The following is an 8,194-nucleotide window of genomic DNA, read 5'->3' as shown; positions in this document are numbered from 1 at the left end:
CTTATTGTTCATTAAACATCCACCTATGAGAACGTTATTTTTAGGCTTATGCATTTATTAAATAGATTGTCCTCTTCAAGTCTGCTGACATTAATTTCTGACAATAATGCATTTGTCAGTAGAATGGAACTCATTAAACCACAACTACTTAATGACAGATACCCATGCAAACTGGACTATGTTTTCTTTACACTTATGCATGTATTGACCACATTCGATAATTTGTGTCTCTTGACACTAATTTCTGGCAATCATGCATTGGTCAATTTAAAGAAACCTTATATTTCCCCTCCCTGCTACATAATCACAAATACTGATCAACGTTACAGAACGTTTTGTTATGAATAATGAATTTATAAAACCCATCGGTTGGACCGTTTTTCTTGAAGACAAAGACAATGATTTCAACTATACAATTTCACTTGTGAGATCTTACTATTGACGTTTTAGAATTTATGAAACAATTTTTGTGGTTTGTGATTCTTGAGACCAAATTATGATACTCCAGCAATGGTCAGTAGAAAGAGACATTATTCCTCTTCACCAACGTGTATTGACCGCTAAATTGCACTTTATAGACGGTTTTGAATTATTTAGGTCTCTTGACGCCAATTTGTGGCATTGATGCATTTGTCAGTAGATGGGAACCATTTATTTATCTTCACAACAAGTTAATGTTAGATAAACATGCACATTTGTGAACTGTTTGTTTACACATATCAATTTATTAAAATCATTGTTCTATTCGAGTCTCATGACGTTACTTTTTGGGCAATCATGCATGTGTCAGTAGATATAAACCCATTATGACTCTTCACCTCCACTTGATGAGAGTTGCACATGATGATTGGACTAGGTTTCGTTTACATTTATGCATTTATGAATTTCATTCGATGATTCGAACCTCTTGACTCTAATTTCTGCCAGGCATGAATTTGTCAATTTAATACAACCCTTTATTTCCCTTCACTGATTCTTAATGACAGATAAAGATCGACCTTTAAGATCGTTTTGATGGGATTTATGAATTTATGAAAACCATTGGATGTACCGTGTCTCTTGAAGACATTTTATATCGATCTTGCATTTGTCCGTTTAAAGGAACATTTTAGTTATCCTCACATCTACCTAAAGACATCTAAATATTCACTTCTGTAATTTTTATTATTGACGCTTTACCACGTATGAAAGAATTTGTGTGTGTTCGGTCTCTTGACGCAAATTACAGGCAATCATTCATTTTTAAGTAAAATGGGACATCGAGTTTCAGGTTACGAAATTATATTGACTACTAAAACGCTGCATTGGGTAGGTTTCCCTCATACTTATCCATTTATGAAGATCCTGGCATCATTCGTCTCTCTTGACGCCAATGTCAGACATTCATTCATTTGTCTATAGATAGGAACCTAATATTTCTCTTCACTAGCACTTATTGTTAAATAAACATCCACCTTTGTGAACGTTATTTTTAGGCTTATGCATTCATTAAAGCGATTGCCGTCTTTGAGTCTCCTCACGTAAATTTCTGACAATAATGCATTTGTCAATAGAAAGTAACCCATTATACCACTTCACAACTACGTAATGATAGTTACACATGCAAACTGGAATACGTTTTGTTTACACTTATGCATGTATTGACCTCTTTCGATGATTCGTGTAACTTGACTATTTTCTTTCAATCATACATTGGTCAATTTACAGAAACCTTTTATTTCGACTCACTGCGACATAATGACAGATACTGATCAACGTTTCCGAACGTTTTGTTATGACTAATGAATGTATGAAACCCATCGGTTGGACCGTTTTTCTTGAAGACTATTTCTTGCGATGATGCTTTTGTCCGTATAAAGTAACATTTCATTTCACCTTACAACTGCCTAATGACTGATACTTGTGAGATCATACTATTGACCCTTTAGCAAATATGAAATAATTTGTGTGGTTTGTAATTCTTGACACCGCATTATGATAATTATGTAATGGTCATTAGAAAGAAACAGTATTTCTCTTCCCAAAATCGTATTGACTGATAAAATGCACTTTGGAGACGATTTTGCTCACTCTTTTCCATTTATGAATATCCTTGCATAATTTAGGTCTCTTTACGCCAATCTGTGGCATTTATGCATTTGTCAGTAAATGGGAACCATTTATCTCTCTTTACAACAGGTTAATGTTAGATAAACATCCACACTTGTGAACTGTTTGTTTACATTTATGAGTTTATGGAAATGATTGTGCTATTCGAGTCTCATGACGTTAATTTTTGGGCAATCATGCATGTCTCAGTAGAAAGGAACCCATTATGACTCTTCACCTCTACTTTAAGAGAGTTACACATGAACATTCGACTAGGTTTCGTTTACACTTATGCATTTATGAAAGTCATTCGATAATTAGAATATCTTGACTCAAATTCCTGGCAAGCATGCATTTGTCAATTTAATGCAACCATTTATTTCCCTTCACTGCTTCATTATGACAGATACGGATCGACCTTTTAGATCGTTTTAACGGGATTTGTGAATTTATGAAACCCATTGGATGGACCGTATCTCTTGAAGACATTTTATGACGATCTTGCATTTGTCCGTTTAAAGGAACATTTTAGGTATCCTCACATCAACGTAAAGACATCTAAATATTCACCTCTGAGATCTTAGTATTGACGCTTTAGTATTTATGAAACAACTTCTGTGTTTCGGTCTCTTGACGCCAATTTCTGGCAATTGTGATTTTTTCAGTAGAAAGGGACATCTTGTTTCAGTTCACGAATATGTATTGACTACTAAACTGCAGCATTGGGAAAGTTTCTCACACACTTATTAATTTATGAAGAACCTGGCATTATTCGAGTATCTTGAGGTTAATGTTTCACATTGCTTCATTTGTCTGTATATAGGAACCATCTATCTTCACTAGCACTTATTGTTAAAACACATCCACCTTTGGGAACGTTATTTTTATTCTTATGCATTTCTTAAATTGATTGGCCATTGCGAGTCTCCTGACATTAATTTCTGACAATAATGCATTTGTCAGTAGAAAGGAACCAATCACACCACTTCACAAATACGTAATGACAGATATACATACACATTTTCTAAGTTTTGTTTACACTTGTGCATATATAAACCTCATTCGAAGATTCGTGCATTTTGACTCCAATTTCTTGCAAACATGCATTGGTTAATTTAAAGAAACCTTTTATTTCCTCTCACTGCTACATAATGACATATCCTAATCAATGTTTCAGAACGCTTTGTTATGACTAATGAAAGTATGAGTCCCATCGGTTGGACCATTCTTCTTCAAGACAATTTATGGCTATGATGCTTTTTTCCGAATGCATGATTGCCAGAAATTGGAGTCAGAAAACACGGATCATCGGCTGAGGTCCATAAATGCATAAGTGTAAACAAAACGTAGACAATGTAAATGTGTAACTGTCATTACGTAGTTCTGAAGTGGTATAATGGGTTCCATTATACTGCAGGAAATTAACGTCCAGAACCCATCTGATCTTTATTCATTTTCTACTTGTGACTATCGTATTGACATGAAAACATTAGCAAAGATGAGGAGGAATTATGTTTAAAAAAGAAGAAAAGGGAGGAATAGATTTACAGGTTAGGCAAATTAAGCATTAAAGCACATATATAATAAAATGCCACTGACTTATTAGCAACATTTAAACCTCTCTCTATGGATTTCGTACGGACAATCCTGATGAAGAGTGCACCAAAGTCATGTGAACTTGATCCAATTCAAACATCACTGCTGCTGAGTGCTTAGATTCAGTATTGCCTTCACTAACTGATGTTATTAATACCTTTCTCTCATTTTGGAGAATTCCCATCATTTTTCAAAACTGCCATTGTAAAGCCTCTGCTGAAGAAACCAACACTAGACCATAACGATTTAAAGAACTATCGCCCAGTCTCTAATCTTTCATTCATATCAAAATTCTTAGAAAAGGTTGTTCTATCCCAGCTTGTATCTCATCTAATTTCAAACAGTCTTTTTAGCAATGTACAATCTGCATATCACCCTTGCCACAGTACTGAAACTGCCATTCTAAAAGTAATTAATGACATTCTCTCTTCGTTGGATAGCGGAAAGATTACAGTCCTCACCCTCCTTGATTTGTCTGCAGCATTTTACACAATAGACAATGATATATTACTTCACCGTCTCCAGCATGTATTTGGCATTCATGATACAGCCTTACTGTGGTTCAAGTCCTACTTGGTCAACAGGACACAAATTGTATCTGCAAATGGAATACACTACATCCCAGTTTATATATGTTGTGGTGTTCCACAGGGATCTGTTCTTGGTCATGTTCTCTTCATTCTGTATATTCATTCGCTCTCAAGTGTCATAGATCATCATGCAGTGTCTAACCAATTGTACGCTGATGACACCCAAATATACAAATCTAGCCACCCAACAGAAGTTATTGCTACCATCCAAGGTGTAGAGAGGTGCATTTCTGATGTGAAATCATGGGTGACATGTAACAAGCTGCAGATGAATAATGATACAACTGAGGCCATTCTGATCACAATACAAATACTTTCTGATTCGCGTCCTTTACTTCAAACAATACATATCAGCAACAGGAACATTACATTCACACAATCAGTACGAATCCTAGGTATTACTCTGGACGATACTCTCACATTGCATCAATTCGCAAATTCAGCTCAGTTCGCAAATATCTGCCAGTTGATGCCACTAAAACACTTGTGTGTTCATTAATACTTTCAAGATTGGTCTATTGGAACTCAATTCTGTCTGGTTCATCTCAATATCTATTCCAGAAACTTCAAAAAGTTCGAAACACAGCTGCTCGGATCATACTTAAAGTACCACGATCAGATCACACCTCCCCGCTGCTCTGTACCCTACACTGGCTATCCCTTCGATCCAGAATCAAACACAAAATTTGTTCTCTGTGCTACGTTTCACTGACGGACTCTAGTCCAACATACCTATCCGACCTCATCCATGTGTACACACCAGAAAGATAATTAGGCTCCTCTTCTGACAATCGTATACTCATTATTCCTACTATGAAAACAAAGTCATATGGACAGCGTTCTTTTGCATACCAGGGCCCAGCAATGTGGAATGAATTGCCCACTGAACTTAGACACAAGGACACAGTGATCACATTCAAGAGTGCTCTCAAAACTCACTTATTTCGACTGCAAGAACAAACTTAAATACCTAATAATGTTTCCTACCTTAAATATCCTCAGCATGTTTTTTTTTTTTTTTTTTAAAAATGTTTTCTAATTTCTATGGTGTTTGTTTTTGTAATCATATCATTATATGTTTTTTTATCTTATAGGTGTTGTCTAATCTTCTAAAGATTAGGCGCTATTCAAAGTTCTCATTATTATTATTATTATTATTTGGATAGTTCCATTTATACTATTATTTTTCCACTGTGATTCAATCACCTCAATCAAAATTACTACACGAACTTAAGCTTGTCGGCACTACGGGCGCCTCACAGTGCTGAACTAATATCTGTTCTGAATAATATAGAAAATATTCTGACCACGTTAATTAAATAAACTAATTCGATAAAATTGTCACAACACTGGAACTAACCTGGACGTAATCGATTAATAATAACAAGTGGGTTTCTCAGGTGTCTACATTTAGCTTCATAAAGTGAATTTTACAAGAATTATAATGTGTCACTGGCGTGTTTTGTATCATTGGCTTGGGTTATTCCTTTCACATCTCAAACAATTTCAAAGACGGTGAGAGCCTCAACAAATCGTTTGCAAACAAAGCGGTCATGAAATAAAATATGTACATTGATGTTACATTAAACGTAATACTGATACTAATACAGCGGCGAGAAGCATTTTCAAATAAACCTGAAAAACGCAAGTGATAATATGCTACCATAACACAATAGTTCTAAGCAAAAGCTACTTTTTTAGGTCGAGTCAAGGCTAAACGTATCGGTGGATATAATCAGGAAGAAACAGATGGCTCTAAAAGGAGCGAGTATGATTGATCGATTATTGGATTATATATGGATGGAAAAAGACAGTAACTTACTGTCTATAAAAAATGTTCATGCTTGATCATCCATATATGACATGAAACTCAATCATCGGTTAAACATAATTTGACACGAATCAGGAAGAAACATATGTCTCTAAAAGGAGCGAGTATGCTTGATCGATTATTGGATTATATATGGATGGAAAAAAGTAACTTACTGTCTACAAAATAAATGTTCATGCTTGCTTATCCCTATATGTTCACATGTGAAAATTATATTCTTATTTTCAATATTTGAAAATGAAATCAAATATTTCCATTCACACCATGCGACACATAACGGTGTGTGATTCCATAACATATATCTGCATCATCAGAATGGATAGCACTTTGTGAAATAGAGCTTATAAAAGAAAACTTAATTTTGTTCCAGAGAAGGACGTTGTTCTTGGTTCAAAAACTTGACTCACTCCAATCATGTTTCAATGAAGTTAATGTCCATTACTAACCTGACAAAATAATAAACCTGCTGTGAGGCTTTGCTACAGTAAGAAAATGTCGGTCAAAATGGGTGAAATTGAAATATTTTTAAAATATAATGTATTGCAAAAAGATTATTTTATCCGGAGTGTATGAAGTCACAAATTTCAAATTGAAGTAAATTTAGCAAAATCTTAATGGGGATGGTATCTGGAGGTGTGAATTTAATGAAGCTCCGATTCGTGACATTTCTAATTTTGTGTAAATATCTGCTGCAAACAGATTTATAATTAAATTATTGGCATTGATACTTGTTAAAATGATGCGACCTTTGTAAAGGTTGATGGAATATTCACAGTATTTTAATAAAAACAACTAAAATAAAAATCAACAACAAACAAGCAAAACAAACCGTTAAGATATATTATCGAGAGATAAGAAAACTAAAGACGGGGAGGATTTGGAACCCATCTGCTCAGTTTCTACTTATGGCTGCCATACTGACATGAAAACTTTTGCAAAGAAGAGGACGAATTCATTCTTGCATAGAAGAAAGGGAAGGAATACATTTTACAAGTTAAGTAAATCAAATATTAAAGCACACATGTTTAAAAAAGCTTATTTGGATAATTCCGTTTATACTCTTGTGTTCCACTGTTATTCAGTCATCTCACTCAAATGTACTACACGAATTTAAGTTTATCGACCATACGAGTTGCTCACAGTGCTTGAATAATATAGATAATATTCTGACCACGTTAAATAAACTAATTCGACGAAATTGTCACAACACTGGAACTAACGTAAACGACGTCGATCAATAATAATTAGTTGGTTTTTCAGGTTCTACATTTAGCTTCATATAGTGAAATTTTACAAGAATTATAATGTGTCTTGGAATTTTAATTTCATCCCTCAAACAAATTCAAATTCGTTGAGAGCCTCAACAAATCGTTTGCAAACAAAGCGGTCAGGAAACACAAAATGTATATTGATTTTATATTAATAGTAATAGAGAAACTAAATGCAGCGTAGAGAAGCATTTTCAAATAAACCTGAAAAACGCAAGTGATAAAATGTTACAATAAGACACTATAGTTTTAAACAAAAACGCCATTTTTAGGTCGAGTCAAGGCTAAACGTAGCGGTGGAAATAATCAAAAAGAAACAATGTCTCTAAAAGGAGCGAGTATGATTGATGGATTATTGGCAACGTCAGGGACCATACACATAAAAATACATGCTAAACAAAGCAGATTGAATTTCGTACCGAATTTCAAAGTGACGAACTGGAAAGCATACATGTTTCGTGTCACACGACAGGTGCGTGGGCCTGACACAACAGCCTGTAGCTATATCATCCCCTTAAAGACTGGCTCCTATTGTTATTGTTCATTTTTCCACCCTCTCCCAAAAACTAAATAAGGCGATTTCCAACATATATTTGCAACTTAGATTATTTCAATCAAGGTTTTGTGAGATCGACGCAATTGAAACCTAAACTTCAACCCCATTAACTTTATTTCGTTGCACTGTTATTTCACGTGAATTTCCACAAATGTATGCTCCACATATATAGTTAATGACAAGAGGGGAAATATATATATTATGAAACTACCCCTTAAATGTTTTTCTTCAATCTTTGTGTTGACAATTAGGCCGTTATGAATTA

The sequence above is a fragment of the Sinohyriopsis cumingii genome, unplaced genomic scaffold, assembly GCF_028554795.1.
Source record: "Sinohyriopsis cumingii isolate HCF-2022 unplaced genomic scaffold, ASM2855479v2 utg000354l, whole genome shotgun sequence".
Taxonomy (NCBI): domain Eukaryota; kingdom Metazoa; phylum Mollusca; class Bivalvia; order Unionida; family Unionidae; genus Sinohyriopsis; species Sinohyriopsis cumingii.
The sequence above is the reverse complement of the archived record's forward strand: the minus strand, read 5'-3'. Positions refer to the sequence as shown.